This window comes from Salmo salar, chromosome ssa16, assembly GCF_905237065.1.
Source record: "Salmo salar chromosome ssa16, Ssal_v3.1, whole genome shotgun sequence".
NCBI classification, from domain to species: domain Eukaryota; kingdom Metazoa; phylum Chordata; class Actinopteri; order Salmoniformes; family Salmonidae; genus Salmo; species Salmo salar.
In genome coordinates this window covers 67490165-67515938 of record NC_059457.1, presented here as the reverse complement: position 1 = coordinate 67515938, position 25774 = coordinate 67490165, and the positions used below count along the sequence as shown (strand labels likewise).

The 25774-nt window shown below is 43.4% G+C and overlaps 1 protein-coding gene across 16 annotated transcripts in view; it reads right to left on the bottom strand.

Annotated features, from left to right (window-relative positions):
- The window catches only part of baz2ba (bromodomain adjacent to zinc finger domain, 2Ba), an 82441-nt gene extending 64816 nt beyond the window's left edge, over nucleotides 1–17625 (bottom strand). For 12 of the 16 annotated variants that reach the window (XM_014149936.2, XM_014149945.2, XM_014149939.2 and 9 more), the window contains exons 1-2: nucleotides 17415–17625; nucleotides 5616–5659 (exon numbers count right to left, since the gene is read on the bottom strand). The gene's annotated coding sequence lies outside the window, so the exon portion shown is untranslated. Of the gene's footprint in view, nucleotides 1–4497; nucleotides 4666–5615; nucleotides 5660–16927; nucleotides 17332–17414 lie in introns of those variants that run through there. The other 4 variants (XM_014149946.2, XM_014149947.2, XM_014149937.2 and 1 more) reach the window with 3 other exon arrangements.
- Between the last annotated feature and the right edge of the window lie 8149 nt (nucleotides 17626–25774).

The following is a 25774-nucleotide window of genomic DNA, read 5'->3' as shown; positions in this document are numbered from 1 at the left end:
ATCTAGATGATCCCTGCAGTACAGTGGAGTAACACCCGGTCTATACAATCCTGCTTTAGCAGGACTAGATACTAGGAATGGAAATACTGCCTAGCTGTCCTGCTGTACACAGTGGGAGTGGAATGGAAATGCTGGCCCAACAGGAGATGAGACACACACACACAGAGTGCTGTGGGGCTGACGCAAGACAATCTCAGCCTCACGTGTCTCTCCCCTACGGCCGCCCGCTGCTCCTGACCTTCGAGATGTTTTCCCTCTCTCCTTCCCCCTCTCCCTCTCTCCTTCCCCCTCTACCTCCTCCCTCTCTCCTTCCCACTCTCCCTCTCACTCCTCCCTCTCTCCCTCTCTCCCTCTCTCCTTCCCCCTCTCCCTCTTCCCTCTCTCCTTCCCCCTCTCACTCCTCCCTCTCTCCTTCCCCCTCTCCCTCCCTCTCACTCCTCCCTCTCTCCTTCCCCCTCTCCCTCTCACTCCTCCCTCTCTCCCTCTCTCCCTCTCTCCTTCCCCCTCTCCCTCTTCCCTCTCTCCTTCCCCCTCTCACTCCTCCCTCTCTCCTTCCCCCTCTCCCTCCCCCCTCTCTCCCTCTCTCCTTCCCCCTCTCCCTCTCTCCTTCCCCCTCTCCCGCCTCCCTCTCTCCTTCCCCCTATCCCTCCTCCCTCTCTCCTTTCCCCTATCCCTCTCTCTTCCCCCTCTCCTTCCCCCTCTCCCTCTCTCCTTCCCCCTCTCCCTCTTCCCTCTCTCCTTCCCCCTCTCACTCCTCCCTCTCTCCTTCCCCCCTATCCCTCCTCCCTCTCTCCCTCTCTCCTTCCCCCTCTCCCTCTCTCCTTCCCCCTATCCCTCCTCCCTCTCTCCTTCCCCCCTATCCCTCCTCCCTCTCTCCTTCCCCCTCTCACTCCTCCCTCTCTCGACACCTCTCTGTGGTTCTTTTTGTCATTAAAGGGCATTGCATTTCAAGCTGGATAAAGCAGATGGGGCTGTGTAGGCATTACTGCTCCTCGAAGCAGCACCTTGGCTTAAGTACAGATAGCCTGCATGCATTACCTCTCTCTCCCTCTCTCTCTCACAATCTCTCTCTCCCTCACAATCTCTCTCTCTCTCTCTCTCTCTCTCTCTCTCTCTCTCTCTCTCTCTCTCTCTCTCTCTCTCTCTCTCTCTCTCTCTCTCTCTCTCTCTCACTCTCAAACACACACCACCACACAGCCTAAAGAGTGAAACGGCAGCTCTAACAACAGGGTGTCTTCCTGGGAAAGCTGAATTCCATGGTCTAAAGTGCTGCTTCACATGTTGATGATGTAATCAGTAAACATACAGGCTGAAGGCAAGATGACTGCTACAGCTCTTACTAACAGCTTTTATTAGTTATTGTAGACAGTACAATATTGCATCAAGTATAACCAAACCCAACTAACTTAAAAGACAAAATACAACCACACAAATGAACTAAAATCATCTGACATTTTACATAGCATAAAGCATTGCGACTCAGTCCCAACTCATCCCCCATGTTCAGTCTTCTCTCTCTCCCACCTGTCTCTCGCTCTCTCTTTCACCCTCCTCTCTCTCTTTCCTCCTCTCTCTCCCTCCTTCCTTTCAGCCCAGTACTAGTGAGCTCTAGTACTTAGTGCTACCATCTTCTACCATAGTCTCAGCAATCTGTCAGGCCACTGGCCATACTGAGAACACACTGTACATCTAAGGGAAGGAAAGGAGGGAAGTGTGTTCAGGAACATCAGCTAGTTATTAAGGCTGACTTCTCACCTTTCTCTCTCTCTCTCACACACACACACACACACACACACACACACACACACACACACAAACACACACACACACACACACACACACACACACACACACAAACACACTACTCAGCACCTCTCTCTCCCGATCATGGGGGGCAAAACAAAAAGAGAATGCCAAACACATAACAACAACAAAAAACTATCTATTCTTAAAATGTGTCCTTTTCACACCCTCGCATACATGTGTACACATACACAGGCCTCAGTGGAGGAAGGCATACATGTGTACACATACACAGGCCTCAGTGGAGGAAGGCATACATGTGTACACATACACAGGCCTCAGTGGAGGAAGGCATACATGTGTACACATACACAGGCCTCAGTGGAGGAAGGCATACATGTGTACACATACACAGGCCTCAGTGGAGGAAGGCATACATGTGTACACATACACAGGCCTCAGTGGAGGAAGGCATACATGTGTACACATACACAGGCCTCAGTGGAGGAAGGCATACATGTGTACACATACACAGGCCTCAGTGGAGGAAGGCATACATGTGTACACATACACAGGCCTCAGTGGAGGAAGGCATACATGTGTACACATACACAGGCCTCAGTGGAGGAAGGCATACATGTGTACACATACACAGGCCTCAGTGGAGGAAGGCATACATGTGTACACATACACAGGCCTCAGTGGAGGAAGGCATACATGTGTACACATACACAGGCCTCAGTGGAGGAAGGCATACATGTGTACACATACACAGGCCTCAGTGGAGGAAGGCATACATGTGTACACATACACAGGCCTCAGAGGAGGAAGGCATACATGTGTACACATACACAGGCCTCAGTGGAGGAAGGCATACATGTGTACACATACACAGGCCTCAGAGGAGGAAGGCATACATGTGTACACATACACAGGCCTCAGAGGAGGAAGGCATACATGTGTACACATACACAGGCCTCAGTGGAGGAAGGCATACATGTGTACACATACACAGGCCTCAGTGGAGGCTCCTCAGAGGAGGAAGGGGAGGACCATCCTCCTCGGTGAATTTCATAAAAATAAAAGTGAAACATTAAACAAGTTCTCCTTTTTAGATAAAACTATAGTAAATATATTCATGTCACCAAATAATTGATGAAAACACACTGTTTTGCAATGAAGGTCTATAGTAGCCTCAACAGCACTCTGTAGGGTAGCACCATGGTGTAGCTGGAGGACAGCTAGCTTCCGTCCTCCTCTGGGTACATTGACTTCAATACTAAACTTAGGAGGCACATGGTTCTCACCCCCTTCCATAGACTTACACAGTAATTATGACAACGACCTATCAGCACACTTGCAGCATGAACTGACATGCTGTCTACCCAATCAAAGGATCAGAGAATGAATCTAGTACTGAAACCATAAGCTACAGCTAGCTAGCACTGCAGTGCATAACATGTGGTGAGTAGTTGACTCAAAGAGAGAGAAAGACAATAGTTCAACAGTTTTGAATAAATACATTTCTTCCAAAATGAAGGAGAAGCAAAAGAGAGAGAGAGCTAGCTATATTTCATAGTATATATTTTTTCACTTTCACTTACTTAGCTAGCATCGAATGCAGCTAGCTAGTTTAGCCTACTCAAACACCTGGTTCAAACAGAGGGATGCTATGTTAGCTAGCTGGCTATGGCTATGGCTATCCAACACTGGAACTCTTCCAAGTCAAAGTAAGCTTTTGGTTTTATTAATTTATTGCCACCATGGCCCGCCAATGTAACTGCTAAACTGCTTGCTGCTGACTGCTTGCTGCTGATTGTACTGCGTGATTGTAGCAGGGTTTACTAACGCTACAACTCTCATTTGCAACTGTTGGACTAATGATTACACTCTAGATCAGCTAGACGCAGTGTGCAAGGCGGTATTAAATGTGTCACTGCCTGTCACCTTGATTACTCAAAATTCCCTCGACCTGTGCACCTACGCTGTAAACGTTCACTCATAGGCTAGGTAGTAGCAACCTCATGACGGGTACAGGGAAAAATGTAGCATCATGTAGTAGCCTAAACCTATTGATGTTACATTGAGCTGGATGAATGGAATATGCTTGACAGTCATCCAATATGCTGTAATAGAAATAAGACCGTGTTCATGAAAAACATGTATCATCCTCCATCATCTTAAACGGCACCGACAACCACTCACAGGCTTGTACACACACAAACACACACATCGTTTACTTTGCCATCCCTTTGTAAACTCTCTAAACAATACAACTCTCTCTCTCTCTCTCTCTCTCTCTCTCTCTCTCGCTCTCTGTGTCTCTCGCTCTCTCTCTCTCAACATTTGCAATTCCCTCTGGGTATTTAAGCACCACTCTCCCTTTTCCTACCCTCCTCTTACAAGGAACTAATGGTGGATAACTGCTCTGTACTGTGGCTGTTTGGATGGCGTCCATGTTTGCCAAGGTTCTGCCTGTTTTCGATGGACTAATGGAAGAATAAACAGACAGAAATACTGTACGATCACTAGAGACTGATAGGTGGACATTTCACTGCAGTGTTCAACAGTGAGCAAATCATCACAGCCACCAGAGGGGTTTGCCTTTCACCCGTTCTCCAGCCCTACATTTCTGGGAAATCAATTTCAAATGGAGCCGTCTAGATCATGACTGATAGCATACAGCTATCAATAATACGTTACATGACGTGTAATAGGTAAATGCCCAGCACCGGTTCAGAATGTGTAACTTACAATTTGCAGTGCAGGTTGATTCTCAAATCAAGTGTATTGGACGTCAAGCAAACACCACCTTGAAAAGCACATTTAGGAGGAGACCCGTTCCCCTTAGATTTTTTGGGATCTGCTGAATAGGCCTACCTCAAAATACATAAACACACCTAACTCTCAATGGTACGCTCACCCCAGCTGAGCTGAGCTGCATAAGAGATAAAGCTGATTTCTAAAGTGTGAGATTAGATCTGGTGACACACTCATCAGCACAAAGCCATAAAGTGAGAAAGGGAGAAAAGTGCAAGTCATTGTCTGCGGGCTAAAACCGTCACCTTTGTCTGCTTGGTGAAACCTTGAGGGAATAGAGCTAGTGGTAATAGAGAGAGAGAGAGGGAGAGGGAGAGAGAGAAAGAGAGAGAGAAAGAGAGAGAGAGAGAGAAAGAGAGAGAGAAAGGGAGAAAGAGAGAGAGAAGAGAGAGAGAGAGAGAGAGAGCGGGACAGAGCGGGAGAGAGCGCGCCCGAGAGAGATAAGCAGAGCCAAACAGATGAGCCACAGAAGAGAGGGTGAGAAACGGCTAACCAGCCAACCAATTTAATCCACTATATTGTTGAGGAACATGATTCAGTTTGACTCCAGCTGATAGGCCTAACAATTTAAATTCACTGTTAGACTACATCAACAGATACTGTAATAACTGTTTAGATCATAATGTTACTGCAACAGATCACAAACACTGATGATGGTTAATTCCCATGTTTCCCTCCCCCACAAAAATGTTCTGATCAAAATGGAGAGAAATGTAATTAATTGCACGATTCACTGAATGAAACTCTGAATTTGTAATGTAATCAGAACAACTGCTTTTTCAAGGAGCCCTTGTTAAATTTAATTGGGGGAGAAAATCCTCTCGTGTCGAAAGAATGAAATCTAATTAAGCCTGGAATCGAAGGAGCCTGCGAACTCTCCTCTACGCCAAAACAATATTGTTGATGACAAGTTGAGCAAAAATGATTTCAAAAGCTTCTCTCATAACAACTATAAGTATTAGGGAATGTCACACAGGGCCCAACAACAGAAAAAGCTATGTTGTTGACAATCGTTCAGAGATGATAGGAAGATGATAAGAGTCCGTACTCACTGATAGGAAATGTCTTCAGCTCTGTGACATCACTGCTCTAACACCTGAGAGAGAGAAAGAGGACAACAGTCACGTTAATCCATTTATACGTTGATATCTCTTCTGTATGACACCGTTCATTTCATCTGTTCTCCATGAAAAATACAATCTAAACGCTAATGGCGACCAGTTTGGGCCCTGAGGGGGAATACCTTAATTCATTTCCAACATACATCGATATCAAAGCTCTGTGTGCTGTTGTGGTCAACTGACAGATCAAACAAAACAAAAGGACATGACGTTTTGAGACACGGCTAGGAGCTGGCACTGAGCATAAGCAGAGCAGATCTAACACACACACACACACACACACACACACACACTCTCTCTCGCTCTCTGTCGCAGGCACAGCAGGCCTGCTAACACAAACACACCACACAACACACAGTCATCCATTTTTCCTGCTCAACCTGTTAGAATGAAAGCCAGACATTATGGCTTTTGGTGTGAGGGAGGAGGATATTTTCCCAAAACACAAGACAGTTCTTGCTGAGAGAGAGGAGCAGCCCTTCCCAGTGTTCTCACGCCCCTCAGCGCTACACTGTCTCTGATCTATCTGCCTTCCTGGAGCACAGAGGAGGGGAGAGGCAGAGAGGGAGCTTTCTCAGCCTGTGTGTATGAAAGGACATGGTGACAGTCCGGACTGTGTGTCACAGCCGTGGCACTGTCTCTCTCACTGCAGCACCGCTAGTGGTGTCATTGGTTACTCTGGTACACATACTCACCCTGACACTGGGTAAAACTCTACAGCACACAGACAGACACAGGGGCACAGAAACACACACACACAGGTGCCATTACGGCTGAAATCTCCACAGGAAATAAACGGTATTAACTGGAGTGACGGTGTCCGTCTATAACAACGACGTGATCTAGCGATGACGACTCCTCCTCATCATCCACAGGCCTGATCTGGTCGGCTGATCTCACACACACACACACACACACACACACACACACACACACACACACACACACACACACACACACACACATACATCACCTTGATTACACATCTCCGTGGTGATAGCACACCGCGCCGAGCCGACTGAGGGAATTCATCTGTAGAGTCCTCATAAAGGCCTATGATTAAAAGGATGTTCCCTCAGAGAGGGCACGACGCTGAAATTATTCCCCCAGCCAAAGAGTGCTGTAATGACTGTGGCGAGATTTGAAGCTACATACTTCACACCGTTTTCGCCTGCCTGGGTATCTGAAATACACACTGACCTGACATCAGCTGCTGATGCCACGGCCGCGCTAGCTATTTGCTAAGACAGTGGGCCTAGAACACAGTAGAGCCTTACGTAAGCTCTACTCAAACACAGTCGTAAGCAACACAACGATAGCAAGCAGCATCTAACTAGGCCTAAACATTCTGTAAGCCTGCAGGCACAAAACAACAGGTCCACATAGAACAAGGCTTTTCAATTCCAGGCCTCCAGGGCAACAGCTGTGACGTGGCCCCGGAGGCTTGGAATTCAATAGTGCCTTTGGCGGAGGGAACCGTCACGTTAAATCTAGTAATGTAGACTTAACTTTAGTGAGGAGAAACCTTAGCAATGCCTCCATAAAGTGCCATTCGATGACAGACACGCTAAAAAGGTGTTTGTCTCCTTTTGCTCCCGGCTCATCTGTGATATCGCAGGCCAGGGAGGGAGGGAGGGATGAAAGCGGAGGGCACTGACTGTGAACTGGCCGCAGACATTTTTCTGAAACCTCCGGAACAAAACAGGCAAGTCTTGACAATCTATCCACCACTGAGTCGTCACACAATCAGTTGCAGGAAACTGATCCCTTAAATAGCTGTGATTCATCTCTTCATCGCACAAAGTCAGTACACAGAACACAAAGAGCCCCTCTCTCGCTCTCTCCCCCTTCTCTCTCGCTGCTTAAAAATACTGCTTCTCCCAGCTTTCTTTTGCGTGTGATTTACTGCCACTGTTTAACTGCGGGGCAGTATCTTTTATCGTTACATGATCTGGAGCTGAAAGCTGACAAAATGAGATCTGTGGCGAGAGGTGAGTGTCTGTTCTGTGGAAAGACGAGGAAGAAAAATCTGCGCGCAGAAACGTTTGCCTAAGTGCAATTCTGATCCTCTCTCTCTGCTTATTCAAAAGAGCCTCTCTGTGTGTTCTATTCCATTAAATGCCTTCTTCCTAGACCTGATGGAGAAAGTCCCATTACTGGGGAGTGGGTTATCCCACACAATGTCAAGCACAAGAACTGGCTGAAAAGCAACGAACATAAACACAATCCATTTGTGGGATTTAAGAGAGAGGACACCCTCGAGGGACTGTCATTATGTAACACAAACTGTGTGTGTGTGTGTGTGTGTGTGTGTGTGTGTGTGTGTGTGTGTGTGTGTGTGTGTACCCGATAGCGCATGGGCGTATGTGTGAGCGTATGTGTGAGGGTATGTGTGAGCGTGATGGTACTGTATGTGTGTGCCATTTATGATTCAGCCCTGGTAACGCTACTCCCAATATGGCTAGGAGCCAATTCCTACAGTAGCATCATGATGAATCTGAGGGTAGCCTCTCTCCGTCTCCCTCCACTTAGCCTATGGGGCTATCATTCACCGGCTAATTGGACGGACCTGCCTCTGGCCTCAGCTTAAAGGTCCAATGCAATCGTTTTTATCTCAATATCAAATCATTTCTGGGTAACAATTAAGTAACTTACAGTGATTGTTTTAAATTAAAATGGTCAAAAATAAACAACAATAGCTTCTTAGCAAAGAGCATTTTCTCAAGCAAGAATTTTGCTAGGACTTTATTTAACTAGGCAAGTCAGTTAAGAACAAATTCTTATTTACAATGACGGCCTACCCTGGCCAATTGTGCACCTCCCTATGGGACTCCCAATCACAGCCGGATGTGATACAGCCTGGATCTGAACCAGGGACTGTAGTGATGTCTCTTGCACTGAGATGCAGTGCCTCAGACCGCTGCGCCACTAGAAATATATATGAAACTGTTGACTGCACTGAGCCTTTAAGACACACTGATGTGACTGTGTGTCATCAGACTGAACACAGCCCACGTTCACTACTGTGGGACTTCATTCATACAGGCTAGAAAATTGAACTTGGCTACATAAATTAACCATAAGAATTAGGATGAAGTAGGATGAAGTTGTCTCTGGAGTAGACACTGATCTAAGGTGAGCTTGGAACCCCCCCTTATTGGTTACAGTTACGATTTAGAGAAAGAAGTGCATATGGGCAACTTGTACCCAGAGCGCACCACTGTCTGTCTGAGTGAGTGAATGAGAGGACACAGCCGCTCCGGCAGAGCAGAGCTCCATGGCTTAGTGTCATCCCAACAGCCTTGACAATCTACCAAGACGACGGGTGAAGGTCACTCACAGCAGCCGCCAACGCAGCTGTCACGCCTCTCCCACCCACCGCCATCTCTCTCTCCTGCCCGGCCGGCTCTGGGTCGACCAACAATCCGACCAACACATCATACCCTGGAATAAATCCTCCCTCTGTACTCTCCCTGTTAGCCTAGCTCAGCCTCAACATGGTATTCCATACAAGAGATAGTTTGAAATACAAGATGATCACCAAAGTTAATCTACAAGCTAACATTCAACCTAATATAAAGCACGGGGGGAAAGATGGGAGATGTCCATCTGTCTTGATTCCTGCATTACTGTGTTTCGGTGGCTAAAAGTTTCCATTAAATGAATCGCCTGTCTCAATCAGGGAGTCAATAAAAGGCCCAATCCTGTCAAGCCCTGAGGGAGATGTGTGTGTGTGTGTGTGGTTGTGTGCATGCGTGTATGCTTGGCGGGAGTGAAGAGCTCTGACAGGTGAGTGATTGAGTGCTTTCATTTCTCTCCCTGTGTTGAGATTACACACACACACACACACACACACACACACACACACACACACACACACACACACACACACAGAGATGTTGTTTCCGCTTCTGGTCCATACTTAAATTAGCTCTAAATATTTGGGTTACATGCGGGAGCTCTCACAGAGGATTTAACCACCGTAGCCTGGAGGCCAGAGGGATGTGTGTATGTTTCCATCTTTGAACAAACATAAGACACACACACAGACAAACACAAGCACACCCGCACAAGTATACCCGCACAAACAAATACAACCTTGCCACACAAGCACACACTAGTTCAAACCACAACACAACAACCACAAAACACCAATACCACCAAGGCCCACGAAGCCGACTACCCTGCAACCCAATCCACGGATGTTATTATGTAGTCTAAGAGTTTCAGTTAGTAGAGGGTGGATACTAACTCCAGACACTGCTCCCATGCAGCCCTGAGAGCTAGTAGAGGTCAGTGCCCCCCAGCCTGAGATAAAGGCGTCTCCCCGTCCGCTCTCCGAGCGCCTGCTTGGGTAGAGGCGTCTCGCGTTACAGCTGTCTCTCAGTGTCATCGTTTAGAGAAAGGGACAATGCCACAAGGCAGGCAGCTAGCCTTTCATGGCGGCCGTGAACAACAACAGCCACTCTGGGGTAGACGAGGGGGAGAGGAGTGACGGAGGAACGGTTTCTCTGTTTCAACTCCCGCCACATTGAGACTAGAGGAGAGATCACCACAGCATGTGTCTAGGCTGTCTGTGGAAGAGAATGAGGTCTGAGAGAAAATGGTGGCACATTTTCAACTTTCCATTTCCTTCTCACAGGCCTTTAATGAATGACTTGTTACATGTGGTTTCCCTGCTTTTTACTGCTTGTAGGCTAAGTGTCTTTTAGTTATTGCACAGCACACACGTACGGGAAAAGACGGGACGAATCCTGATGGAGAACAGATTGTAGAACATCAAATGAACAGATAGAATCCGTCCATTCCCAGGAATAACTCCACAGTGCGTCTGTGCTAGTCATGCCAGTGTGGATTACTTGAATCCCCCTCTTCCCGAGGTGAAGTTCCTGTTCTGACGTCTAGTTCTAAAAACAGCCAGTTAGCTCCGGGTCCAATAATGACTAATCCAATCAGGGGAATGTTTAGGCAGCAGCTCTGTTACAAGGTAGGCTGAGTCAAGCTGAAATCACCATGACATGCAAAGGCCTAATCTATATTGTAGGCTACATTTTACTAGATGAGTAAAAGACCGTATCAAACAGAGTCTTTTAAAGTTTAACACTGGTGGACTTGCCATTAGGCAGAAGAGGCAATTGCTACAGGCTTCACATCATCATCATCATCATCAAGGGGCCTCATGAACTGTGCATAATAAAAATAAACGTTTTTTTTTTTTTTAATTCCTCCGCTTGAGCCGCTGATGCTGTCTGGCCAAAGAGTATGGCATGTGATACTCTTTTTAGCCAGACAGCATCAGATACATGGGCTACATATAGTAAGACAGAGGGGCGCTGTTTCACTCGCTCAGATGCCTTCTCCAGTGAAATAGTTTCATCCACTTGTGAATCGAAGGAAAGTTGGCGGGGGCACAGTGCACTGTTCGGATGCTGGAATTATTTGGATGAACGTGCGAAGACTGAGTCACTAAGTACACCCCTGAAGTTTAAGCATATTATCTGTGGATCAGCTCTAGTAAAATACAACAGATATAAGCAAATGTCCTGCAACTGTCTGCTGCATGAATATAGCCTAGGCCTGAGGCCTCTTCTCTTTACTCCTGCCCTACTCGGACAAATGCAAGCAGGACGGTTTACAAAGAAGACCTTACACTGTATGGTTACTGCTGACCAACACAAAATTAGGCTATTTCATTGCTGAACAGAGTTCTTCTTTCCCCCATCCCTCCACATCCTTGTCAGTTCTTATGGCGCTCAGTTAAAATTAAATATTTAAAATTCTGGCTAGGTTGCAGCAGTCTGCCAGCACAGCTAAAATGAAAAGCCTTTGTGGCAGCAGTGACCAGATTTTAAATGCTGGACGATCAATAAATAAAAGGTTGGTTGTTGAAGCGCAACCTCAGAGTGTGTGTGTGTGCCTGTGTGTGTGTGTGTGCCTGTGTGTGTGTGTGTGTGTGTGTGTGTGTGTGTGTTTGTGTTTTCTTTTAACAGCCACCCAGGGTCTACTCCATCCTCCTCAATCCTGCAACCAGCTGTCCTAGTATGATGAACAACACTGACCATCCCCGGCACCACCACAATATAAAACCTTACACAATTCCCATTCCCACATCCAAAGATATTTCTATCCGCAATGCCAACAACACTTCAGAATTCCCAGCATGTGAGAGATACTGCAGCTACGTGAATAGAGCATGCAGGCTGCACACTATTTTGGTAGAGAATGTAAAAGGGTGATAAGCCAACCAAACAGGCCTAGGCTAAGCTATACTACGATTGGTATTTCCAATACCGTCCCCATTATCACAGTAGGCAGGGACTCAATCACTGGAGCATTCCAGCCACGGCACGCACAGGCAATATGACAATCTCCCGGAGGGCAAAAAGAAATGGATGGCTCGCTGGTGAAGACCACTAAAAACAAGCCCTTTCTAATAGTGGATTGCTCCTTACGCATAGCTTAGGATATACCCTCCTTCAGATGATGTCATTCAAAAGCATCAACCTTGGACCCACTCTGAAGGACTCGTGTTGAGCAGAGCTGTGGTTTATCCGACTCTTTTGTCATAGGGTATCAAGCCATACACGTTTAGCATGGCTACAGAAAAGACAGAGCGGCTGACGTTAAGCAGTAGGCCTAGCTAAGCTACTACTAGGCTATGAATGGAACCATATTGTTTTGGAAAAAAAGGATAGTCTTCTGTAGCCTAATTTTGGCTTAGTTCCTCCATCAGTTAGCCTAACCGATGCTCTGAGTTCTCATCAGGCTATCAGCATCTTAGATTGAAGTGTGCTCATTCGGGACAGAAGGAAGGGAACTGTAAGTCCCAATACTGTAAGCAATAGCCTACAGCTGAAATTAAAGACAGTTTTTTGTCTCTGCCTCAAACACCCTCACAAACCAAGTCAATAGGCCTGGTTTTCCCTTTGTGATTGTTTTGAGAAAACTGGCAGGAAAAATGAATCGACAGACAGACAGGCTAGCCTACTCCTTTACAGACTTTCTGCCGAGCTCAAGGACTTTGAAAATGAGGCGTTACTTGAGGGAGAAATCAACCTCTTCACCTTGCCAGTGGAACAACAAGCATCCTGACAGACAGACAGACCATGAAAAAATAACTTTGAGTTTCATCAAGGAAATTCTCACATTGAATGATAAATAGGGAGAAGCCCAGTGAACGGACAAAACAAAGACCTTAGCAGCTAATCGCCTCCTTTTCTCCCAAACATGGCCTCCGTGTCTTTGGGATTTCAGAAACAAAGTGAACTTGGCGTGACCTGGTTGTACAAAAGTCATTTATGCTACTATTTTTGGAGTCTATGAAGACATCAATAACACATGGTTTATTTGTACGTGTTAAACAAGCCAGATTGCTGTAAAACTGGCATCTGCTTGTACCAGTAATGCTCCCCTTGACACAGTTACTTTCAGTTCATGTCACAAACTGAACCAGGCCACCATAGATGCCCATAGTATGTTCTTGCATATTGCTGACATTCATCTTGCATACTACCACCATGTTTGTAAAATGGATGAGTGTGCTATAATGTAGGCTAGGCTATGTAAAAATGCATGTCGCTACTTTATGTCAACTTAATGTACAGTGTGACTAGAATAGCAAAGCGAAGGTGAAGTAGATCATAGGAGCACTAACAAACTTGTCATACTGTCATTAACTTATGTTATGTTCTGTCAACAGTTGTGCTAATGAGTATTCGCTACACTTGCTGCAGGTAACATTTTCAGACTTGACAATCATTGTGCACAGTAACAAAGGTTTAATAGCCAACAATAATAATCAGCAGCAGCCTAATTAAACATTTCGGATTTTAAGCCAATTCCTGCATCCCTAAAGGGCCATCAATTTCACCACGCATCTTTATAAAAGTTAGTACTTGACTTCTGAGAAGATTGGTGTGTGTGAGAGAGAGAGAGAGAGAGAGAGAGAGAGAGAGAGAGAGAGAGAGAGAGAGAGAGAGAGAGAGAGAGAGAGAGAGAGAGAGAGAGAGAGAGAGAGAGAGAGAGAGAGAGAGAGAGAGAGAGCTTGAAGTAAACACTGGGATGGATGACTCGGTGAAATTCCAGGTTTAGGTAATTAGGCTCTGGTTGATTAATTTCACATAACACAAAACAAACCTACTACAGTACAGAGATTTCACAGACTGTTTGTTCCCTTACCACACATAAGATCTGTTTACAGAAGCTAATCAATCTCTGTGTAGGCCATACAAAACAACATAAACATGGAAATCAATGCCAGAAACAAACAATGTAGGCCTTCGTTTCTAGGGTTACAGTAATAAATGCTTCATTACAGTGTCTCACAAACAATGAAGGGAAACATTGAAACTAGCACAAGGAGGTGCAGTATAGGAATATAGCATGCTAATCAAATTCAGTGCACAAATTCAGTGCACGCCATGTGGGCATTGCGTTTAAGATCAATTCAAAGGGTGGCAGCGTAGATCGCGACAAACTGCTTGATTGTTGACTGGATAACCATCCTCACCTCATTTCAAAAAGACCAAAAAATGATGGACACCAAAGCAGGCACGTTCCTCTAACATTATTAGCCCTAATTTCAATAGTACAGGATTAGACAGAATAGACTTGTGTGCATATGGGATTGTCTGTAGAAAAGCTGTCCAAGTTTTGTCAGTTTCAGCACCCCCAGACACAGGGGCTCCTAAACCTAATTTCTCCTAATCAGCTTAGTCAATAGCAACCGTTTGGTGCAGCGTTGGGTAGACATGCAAATAGGGCTTAAACATGTCTATCTTTAATTCCTGAATGTTCAAGTCAAGCGGAAGTCCTTTTTATCTCCTGGCAAAGAAAACAACATTCTGTGGGGTGGAAAAGAGGGAGAGAGGGGAGCCGAAGTGGAGAGAGAGAGAGAGAGAGAGAGAGAGGGAGGCAAAGGGGGAGAGAGAGAGAGAGAGAGAGAGAGAGAGAGAGAGAGAGGGGAGGCATGGAGAGAGAGAGAGAGAGAGAGAGAGAGAGAGAGGGGGGGAGGCAAGGAGAGAGAGAGAGAGAGAGAGAGAGAGAGAGCACTACAGTATTTTTTTTTTTTACTTCTCTTGGCCAGGCATGGAAACATCCCTGATTTGAGTGTGCTTGAGGTAGCACAGTTTGCTTCCATTTCAAACCAACATCACAAACAAGCCCTGACAGATTTGTTCTCTCTCACTCGCATTATGGGGAAACACACAGCAACACAAGTATATTAGTGCTCCTCTGCCCTGTTCTGCTGTGTGTGTTCAGCTGCAGCACACACACACACACACACAAAAGAAGCTAACAATAGACGTTTGTAATAGCAGTGGAAAAATGGGAGAGACTGTTCCGTTTCAATTCACTGATACCACTAATGGCTTCTTAGCAGCTCCATGAAATCAAGCAGCTGTCATGTCCATGCATCAGCACAGGGAGAGGAGAGGAGCCATTCCCAGAAGGAAAAAGGCATCGCGCCTCCCTCAGCAAGGATGTTTGGCTAAGCATCTGCTCCTATGCACTTTAGCTTTGCAGCAGTAAATATCCAAACAAAGAGGGTGGGAGGTGAAACGATTAGATTCCCTATCACAAAGCATCATTGTTGTTGTTCTTTTACAACAAATGCTTGTGAGACAACAACCAAGGTCCATTTTAAAGACTATCACACAGGGATATGGTGGATGGATGCTCACCAGAACAACTGGTGATGAGAGTATAATCTCTAGTGTGACAGAAGATTCTTCAATGATAAACTAGACAGTTTTGCTACTTTGGGTTGCCTATGTTTGAAATCTTTCCTCCGCTATAACATCAACAAAACACACAAATGAACCATGTTATATGTTATAACATGGTAATAAAAAACTCAAACCAGCCTACTGTCATCACTACCTACTGTCTCTGTCACACCTCTGCCATCTTCTCAGACATTAGCTTTACAATGACGAGACTGTGGATAACGACTAGGCTACATGCTGTTCAATAGCGCATATCACTTATGGCGTGACAATTAGGCCCAGACCTATAGTCACCTAAGGTGAACATTGTGTTATTACCGGTAGATATGCCTAGGCACACTATCTTTGCCTTTTATTTGTAAACAAGTGTCAACGACTCCCACATTGCAAAGGGGAGTAAGCAAATGAAAAAAGAGGGGAAAGGGAAAAATACAAATAATACTTTGCTTGACTAATTAAAAGTTGACATTTGTGTAAGCATCCATAGCTGTTGATCAATGTCTAAACGTATTAGGCTACTTGGCTATTAGTCCATTCAACAATATATATTTTTTTAATGCAATAACAAAACATGATGATACACTGTGTCATAACATAATTCTGATATAGCATGTTTATTCTAATCGATTATGATTAGCCTGGGTAACATATTGCCTAAATCCAGCGGTTGAACGTTTAAAACACACAATATGTGCTATTCGTGTTATTGAATAACAGTGTTGTGACAAATAACATCTGTATCAAAGTGTAATTGATAAACTAGAAAACGTGCATGTAGAAAATACCTAACCAAGTTCAGTGAGAAAAAAAATCTAGTTTAAAAAGGCAAGTTTTACATGCCATCTCCACCTGCCACTACTTATTAAAACACACCGTTTGTGTATTTTGCGCGTTCAAAAACATGGATCCGATTATTGCAACACTGCATAAATGTCACTGTAACATTTGTAGCTGAATCCCACTCTTCAAACGTAACACCAAATTGTTCCTCCTTCCAATCATAGGCTAATGTTGGCTACATTTTTCTTAAACTTCACATGACGTCATCGTCTACATTTCTTTCCCGAGTGTAGTTTAAACTTTCTCTATGTAAAACATGGATACGTTTCCTTCGAGCGTGGGGTGCTTAGGGAATTTAAATCAACCAAGATGGCGAAAGGCTTGTTGTTTGGAAGGGTAGAAAAATGGAGGATATTGTAATATACACAAAGGGATACATTTCAACAACTCGGCCAGGCAGCAGCTGCTTCTTGTTTGAGGAAGCAACAAAGATAGCGTTAGCCAGTTGTAAAAAGAGCCTGAAACTCGACAAAAACATCAAACTAATTTTACTAATAAGATATGGAATTTTACCTGGCAAACCATAACACAATCTGTTATATAGTTAAATCAAGTATTTATGTTTATGCTTACTAATTATTTTATTTTCGCATTGAAGAGCTATTAGCTGGCTCGGATTTTGCCCTGTCTGTAAACGGACAGCTAAATAGACCAAAGGTAGCTTGTGCTCCCTACCTTCATTGACTCCCACATCGTTCCTTTAAATGTGCACAAAAAATACTAGCCAACTTATATACAACAGTGGGTAAAAACATATTCCAAAAAGTTTTCCTGAACTAAATAAAACAGTTTTTATTTAAAAAAAAAAAATAGAACAGTTCAATTAAACCGCACGAGAGAGGACACAAAGACGATTCCGACTATCAGGTCACAACTAGCTTGATCTGAGCAACGACAAAACACTCCGTTTAATCTAGAAAACTACTTTGGTGTAGTCTATTATTTTACCATGCAGTAAAGGCGCACATGCCGATTGCTTAGAATAACATTGTATCTATTTGATAAGTTTCTATCAATCTGCAGTTGACGATTGAGGGACACACGCAGTAAGCAAAGAAACTACAGCTCGCCTCGCGAAACAAATCAAGCCAGCTACATCGCATGTTCTATGATATAACATAACGTCTTCTTTACCCTCACCTTGAAATAAGAGGACACTTACCTTTAGTTTCGACACTAATACTTATTTCCAACGGGATTTTGTTTCAAGTAATACTTCGTGTAGCCTTCTAGCCTCTTTTCGATTTCGTTTTGAAAGAGGCCGGTAACAGATGATAAAGAAAGGAATTGGGCAGTAATTGAGTCTCGGTGTGAGTGAGTGTGTGTGTTAGTTACTAACAGCAGATTGAAGGAGACTCTTCTCAAGGTTTATTCAGCTCCACTTCAAGGAACCAAAGTGACGTCAGCTTACAAGCTGCCACAAAAGAAAACTTGTATTTGACATTAATAGAGATCAATGTTTGTTTTAATTAGGAAAACAATAGTACACTACGTTTAGACAGTTGAACTATGATTAGGGCTATACCATGTGCTAATGGGACGAACAAAAGCATCTATTGAACTGATTCAAGGATGAGGAATCGTATTGGCTTGTTTTGTTTGTTTATTTGTTTTTGAAAAGTTACATAATTGATTATTCATAATCATTGATATTATTAATAGATGACCTGCGTCATGCAAATAATGTATGGAATGACTGAAACTTCTCAAATTTAGAATGATTAATTTCAGTGCATGTTCCATGGGCTAGATTCCAAGTAACGGGGAAATATATTATTTATTATGAACATAAACATGTTGTCTATGGAAATGCTATAATAATACCATTTTTTTTTTAAACTGTGCATTACTGTTTTAAAACGCATGCATGTGTGGGATTGAAATGAATGCTCAAAATGTGTTTGGTCATAATTTGTGACAGTACATGTGATGCTCAAGTGTTGTTCATATTTAATATTAACTCTCACATTCTGTCTTTCCTCATCCTTGGACAGGATAAACGGTGATACTGCTGCCCAAATCTTTATGTGTTTTTCCATAATCTGTTTAGGTTTATAGTGACAGATGAACCCTCATATGATCATCTTAAATGTGATCAAAGTTTCCCCTTTATGCCACTTCCAATGATTTACAACTAGAATAAGTGGGAGGTACTTGTGCAAATGTTGCCTTTTGGTTTTCAAATAGAATGCACTTGCAAAACAGAAAATCCAGGGGAGAAATACACAGATCTTTTCCTAAGGAGAAGATCAATACCATTGCATGGCAAAGACACAACAGCCATCTGTGTGCCTAATTGTACGCTCTATACCTCTGTCTCTGAACACATAACAAGCAACAGGCTGAGCATGGGCCCTGTGACCCAGACAAGGGTTTTAGTCAGTCAGACGGGGTGCAGGCAGCCAGATTATTTCATTGAACTGGAAAACAACAAGGGGAGGGGTGGTTAAAGATAGAATGGGTACAACTGCTCTGCTCTGTTTACATGCCCTTGCCCCACCCCTAATTCTTTTTGCTGTTTTCACATGTTGAGCTTAAATTTCACATGTGAAACCATATTTTCACATGTATAAAATGTAGACTTCATATGTTAACACCACCTTTTCACATGTGAGGAGAATAACATGTTTTCACCTCACAGGTGAGTTGCAGTTTCATGTGACATTTGCGGTTTCACTTGTTAAAAACGTGCACATGTGAAAATTGCCAATGCAGTTCTATGTGAAAAACATTCACGTGAAAATCTCACCTCCACATGTGGAATTGCAAGTTTACATGTGAAATTCAATCACATTTAAAAATCTAATTTGCAGGTTCACATGTAAGAAAACTCATTTTGAAAATCTCACTTTCACATGTGAAATTGCATTTCCACATGTGGAATTGCATTTTCACACGTGAAAAACATTCATATGTTAAAATCACATTTGCATCCACATGTGATTGTTTCTCACGTGAACTTGAAATTCCACATGTGAAAGTGAGATTTTCACATGAACATTTTTCACATATAAAACTGCAAATTCGATTTTCGCATGTCATTGTTTCTCACATGTGAACTTGCAATTCTACATGTGAAAGTGAAAATCAAATGTATAGTTTCACATGCAAGAAAATTCCACATGTGAAAATCTTACTTCAACATGTGGAATTGCAAGTTCACATGTGGGGTTGAAATAATGTTATTCTCTTCACATGTGAAAAGATATTGCAGTAGCGATGTTGCAGTAGCAATGTTTACACCGGTGGAATTAGGGTGACCACATCTAAAAAGCCCAAATGTGGGATAAGAGAATGATTTTGCAGGGCATTCGCGGAACAGTGGACAGAATAAAACATTTTCGGACAGGTTAATGGGTCACGTTTAAATGGCGACATAGTTCTGCTGTATGAAGGTCACTTTGTGTTGGAGGGGCATTCCTTAGTTGCTACATCCATTTTTGGACTTACAAATTAATGATATGTATCCATTGATTCTTGAATAATGTGATGTATTTTGCCTCATCAGCTTAGTTCAACTGTCCCACCCCATCAGAATCCAAAATATAATCTTGTTTTACTCCGATGTTTGTAATCAAAGTATATTTAAACCACCACTCTATAGCCAAAAAACATGGTTAAAACTATCATTTTGAAATCATGGATGGTCAGTCCTTGCATCCATAGCATAGTCTACAGATTTGAGAGTGGTTGCATTTCTCCAGCCCCATCACTCAGGTTTTTACTGAAACTGTGGCGGGGAAAACACTTTGTTAATGTTTCAATTAAGGATTGCCACTTTAAACACCTTTAGTATTTTTTAAATATATATATTTAAAATATATATTTAACTAGGCAAGTCAGTTAATAACAAATTCTTATTTACAATGACAGCCCAGGAACAGTGGGTTAACTGCCTTGTTCAGGGGCAGAATGACAGATTTTTACCTTGTCAGCTCAGGGATTCGATCAAGCAACCTTTCAGTTACTGGTCCAACGCTCTAACCACTAGGCTACCTACCCCCCTTTAGATGATTAATAGTGTTATTATATGATGCAATCCTCTAGTGAGTGAGTTACTTTTGTGCCATTAATATCAAGCGAAACTTTTGAAGTCGAGAGGGGGGATTCAAGATGGAAAAATTTGGAAATGAAAATGATTAAATGCACGTGTTTTCTCCCCCATGTGATTTTTTTCATGTGTTTTTTTGTTGTTGTTGTAAGGGCACCCTCTCACCATGGAAATGTTAACCACTCAGAGGATGAAATGAGGAAATGAGAATAGAATAGAGTGCTTCCTTTGTGTCACTTAAGGCAATATCTATGTATCACAAGGGAGCAATAATATTGTGTATGATTTTTAATGTTAGAATGAAAATAGCATTCATTAAAAGGAGTTGTAGTTAGGTGGTAACTAGGATACATTATTATAGCATTATGTAAACACTGGAAATTACTTTTGCAATCACCTAAATACAAATCATTGGTGATAATAATCTGTCTCTAAAGGCAAACCTATCTACAATCAAGGACAGGCACCAAGCACATGGCAATGAACACAGTTAAAAGAAATGTGAAGGTCCATGGGCAGTCCCCCCTAGCTGAATTTAGAGGATGACCACAGAATGCCCTTATTCAGCTATTGAAACGAAAAGCCATTTTATAAGCTCCTTCTCCATGCTCTTTGGCCATTGATTTTCCTTCTCCCCCTCCTCTCCATTACCTGTTGAGATGGGGGTTGGTTGCTCCTCACACACACAGTGCTGTGGCCAGTAGCAACGGGTGAATTATCCCTCCCCCGCATCGTCATCAGCAGCCAGGGACTGACAAGACATGAGAAATGACAGTGGCTGTGTTTTTTCATACTGTAGCAGCAAGACGCAGGGAATCTTAATTGCATTGGAGAATCTTCATTAAAGAGAGCACAGGGGGGTGGGTACGTGGGGTGCTAGTGGTGGTGGTAGTGTGTGGTGGAGGGATGGGAGGGAGAGGGGTGGATGTGCACCTCTGAGTTGCATCATTAAAAGAAGAAGCACTCTTTAGCTGCCCGGGTAGCCTGGCTGGGCCTCTTTGCACGCACTGAGAACATTGTCCGCACCTCGGTCACTTGTAACATAATAAGTGCCAGCACAATGACTGCAATGCGAGCAAGCACACTTCAGGGTAGAGAGGGGAGGGAGGGGGAAGGGCAAACAGGCTGTCTGTCTATGTCTTGATTAGAAAGTATAATGAGCCACTAAAATAAACTGCTAAAGAAGATCTCTCCTGAGACTGATGCAAAACAAATTATAATGTGGGGATTTGGATTTCATTATTATTGTTCTATTAGTCCAAGGAAAGACAGGGACACCCATCAGGAGAGAGGGGAGCGGGGAGCTGTGCTTGCATTGCATTTATTGATTTTAGCCTGAGACACATTCAGGGAATACAGATTCATCTCCTCTGTAGCTTACACTAAACCCCACTCACTCCCGCCCGGTTCCCATTAAACACAGAAACCTTCCCGCAACACAGAGGAGTTTAATTTCAACGACACACATTTTCTGTGAGAGCTGAAAATAAGGTTCTCGCTCTTTCTCTAACTGAAAAACTGGCCCTAAGGTTGTCTTTCGACATAATTGAATTAAGGTCCTCTTGTTATGCCCCACATACAGGCACTGAATGAATAAATAGCCACTAACTGAAATTAAGAGAATAGTCTCTTTATATTGTGTTATTTCAATACAGACAAGCACAGTTGATACCTTGTACTCCTTTCATTTAAATCCGCCATCAGTACTACACTAGTGGTGCTTTTAATCTACTGTATTAAATCAATTTGCAGAAGCCATAAAGCTATTAGCTCTATCGTGCTGATTTCTGTCTTGTTTGTAACATTCCTCCAATAGCCTACATCTTCAGTAAGCCTAGCACTGGTTTGATGCCGAAATGTAATGATTAAGAAAGTCAATGAATTGAACTGCACTGTTGTAACACCAAGGGACCAATAAAGAACATAATAACACATTAGTTATGTCTGACAAGGTGTTTACATACGTTATTCAGTTTTAAGATCTACATTTGCATTTCAAATATCTAATGAATGCATTAACATACAAACACGATTTGAAAATTCATCGAAGCTCAACCCTCAACCATCATAGCTTAGTGTTGTGCTGCAGGCAATGCCTTGGCTTAGACCTATGCTTTCACTGTCATGAAATTCTGCAATTAAGCGAGATGAAAACAGAGCTATTGATCAGTGTCTTCCAACCACTGGCTAAGAGGGGTTTGCAATAATGTAATGGTAGCCAGAGCCAGTGAAGCACACCACTCCACTTTTGAACACTGGGAGCTGCAGGCAGCAATGCTAGTCCACACTACCACAAGTGGCTCATGGGAATTCATTGTGACAGTGAAGAATGCATTAACCCTTGACCCGGGCACAAGGCCGGCTACAGTAGGCGGGTCAGAGGATGTTAGAGATGAGATGCCTTTGTGTCTTGAGCATTTTTGGCACCGCAGTCGTCTTTCAGTCGTCCATCACGCCGTCTGTCACTCATAGGAGAGAGAAGAGAAGGAGTAAGGTCAGGTACAATATACTGTAGATAGAAAGCCTCTTAGGGTCTTATTCACAACATTGTAACAACGTAACAGGGATTCACAGATACAAGTCAAAAACACTTGGATTCATGTTGCTCAATAAAACAATGTTTTCTGTGTAAAACAAACATAAACTAATCTGTATCCATTCAAACATGTTTCCTCTTGGCACAGGCAGAATGTGAGTTTTTCCAGATTTCCAGGTTTGATTGAATAAGGCTGTAATCGGTTCATGGTGTAATCCCGTCGAGAGAAATCATTTACAATCGTCAGGATAACAGCCTAGTAAAGAATGTCTCATTATTTAGACACACTCTCATACGCTGTCGTACAGGGAGAGAGGGAGAGAGGGAAAGAGAGGGAGAGAGAGAGTGACACGGTGACAGAGATGCACACCACACACACACACACACACACACACACACACACACACACACACACACACACACACACACACACACACACACACACACACACACACACACACACACACACACACACACACACACACACGGTGAGCTGCTGCTTCCTTTGTGGGAAAGCAGAGTCATTAGTGCTAGGAAAGTAAAGAAACAAGTCATGGCCTCAGAATGATGCATCACCTCACAGAGAGAATGAGATCACGGCAAAATGTCACCATCACCTCAGCGAAGCAGCAAAATGGCGAGGAATCAAATAAAAACACATCTTCACCCGGCCAAATGTGTGTGCAAACATACCACTGGATGTCAGCAGTTTCCCGTTTGCTAAAAGCACTCAAAACTGACAAAGGTTGCATCCGAAATGGCACCCTACTCCCTTTATTGACCAGGGCCCATGCCGTCTATTCCCTATGCAGTGCACTTTCAATCAGAGACAGGGGCTCTTATCAAATGTAATGCACTATTTATGGAAAAGGGTGCCATTTCGGATGTACTCTGTGTTAACCTTAGGCAAGCGCAGGACAGAGGTAAAAATAGACGCTGTTTGTTTGGGGAATGTTTGAGGACAGGGAGCCTTATCTGTCATTAGGTTGACCATGCGTTCAGCTAGAGAGATAACATAATCCACTCATACTAACAGGACACTAATTCCACAACCTGTCTACGTCATATCCTCTTGTCTACATGGCAGGTACTCATTATGGAGAAAGGCAAACATACTGCATCTGACAGGAATTACAGAGACAGTATGTTTACTTCTCTACGGTTTTTACAGTCTTTGGCCAGGTATAATGACTTTTTAAATGCTGATGTTGTATGTGACTTTATCTGAAGAAAGGGGTGAATTATCTAACGGAGGAAGAAAAGCATTGGCAGGGTTGATATGGAGAAAACATTTGGTGAAATATGGATTGAATCCTCTGAGAGATTCACTGAAATAAAATCTATCAAGAAAAGAAGACCCTGCAATATTCTGTTTCTCTAGAAATAAGATAGTTGTTTGTCATGGGAGGGTTAGAAACACAACCTTGAACAGCAGATCAATTTTCGGGGAGATTCGCTTTCAGCTTTAGTGCTCGCCAACGTCGGTAAAGCTAATTTCATTTGATAGTGCCTTTAGGGGGAATTTAAGATATTGTTTGGCCAACATACCCCTAATGGATTTTTTTAAACATTAAATCACTGGATATTGTAAACCCATATAGTCTTCAGAAATATCTCTGTCAAAACTGGCACCCTTGCAAAATTGCACTACCCCCCCCCCTCTCTCTCTCTCTCCCTTCCTCCATCCCATTCTTGCCTCTCCTCTCTCTCTTTGTACTAGAACACTGCTTCACCAAAGCTGTATTTATTTTATTCCTGTTTTTCAACAACTCATAATAGTCCTCTGCAGGTTAAGGTTTTTATTCCTATCATGCCCCTCTTTTATACAATGTGTTCAAGAGGATGAAATGTGGCATTTCATGGCATGGATTTCAGAATCAAGATAAAACTGTGATCTAGTAGGGTTTTGTTGTGACTTTTCGTGCTAGTTTTCAAGGTTGATTATACCACTATTCTAATGCATCTTAGAGAGTCTATTAATTTCTCACACACAGCTCACTTCACCTCATTTCAAACATATACACTTTATTCACATTCTTTTCTGTAACCTAGATAGTATTCAGTCTCCTGTGCATGATTCAACTTCTACTCTATGTAGAAATTTCTCTGGACGTACACAGTACGAAAACTCATCAGCAGAGAGGCAGAATAGACTGTGGGAACATTGTCCTTTGCTTACAGGATGTGTCCATATGAATGACACCAGACATGGAAGGAAATAGCCTTGGAGAAGAGAGAGAAACATTAATCTCCAACCGAAAACAAGCCTCACGTTCTCATGTTTCACAGCTCCCCTTTTGTCTGGATATTACCACACATTTCTACAGTCTCTTCTCTATCATGTTTTCCCAGTTGGCTGATCCCTGAAGGCATGTGGGAGTTCACCTCTTAGTCAGATGGCCGTTCCGTCTCCTCCACTGTAATATTGTCCTTCATAGAAAGAGTAAACCCAGAGAAATGTGTGATATTCAAAGCTTTGTATCAGACCAAAAATATCCTATAGCCTATTTTTCATTGATGTTTTGCTGAAGGACGAGTTTCTAACTGCTGAAATTAGATAGCATTTACTCACACCTCTTTTCAACTGTAGGCTTTTGTTAAAAACAACGGGAAAAAGAATCTCTCTTCACCGTCCGTGTCAGACCCAGACCACGGTCTTGTGTGTCAGAGCTTCTTTAGTCTTGTGTTATGCTAATGGTGGTGTATCACCGTATGTGCATTAATTAATGGTGGCAGGTCACTGCTCCTCGAGGCAGCAGCATTGAGGCAGACGTTTGGACTGCCCTCCATGACGCCTGCCTGGTCAAAAATAGGCCACCGCCACCACCCACACTACAGTAATGATCACAACGGTGACATCATCACTCCTGTGGGCGTGTGCGTGTGCGTGTTTGTGTGTGTGCTCCTCTCAGACAGAGCTCATCTGAACAAAGAG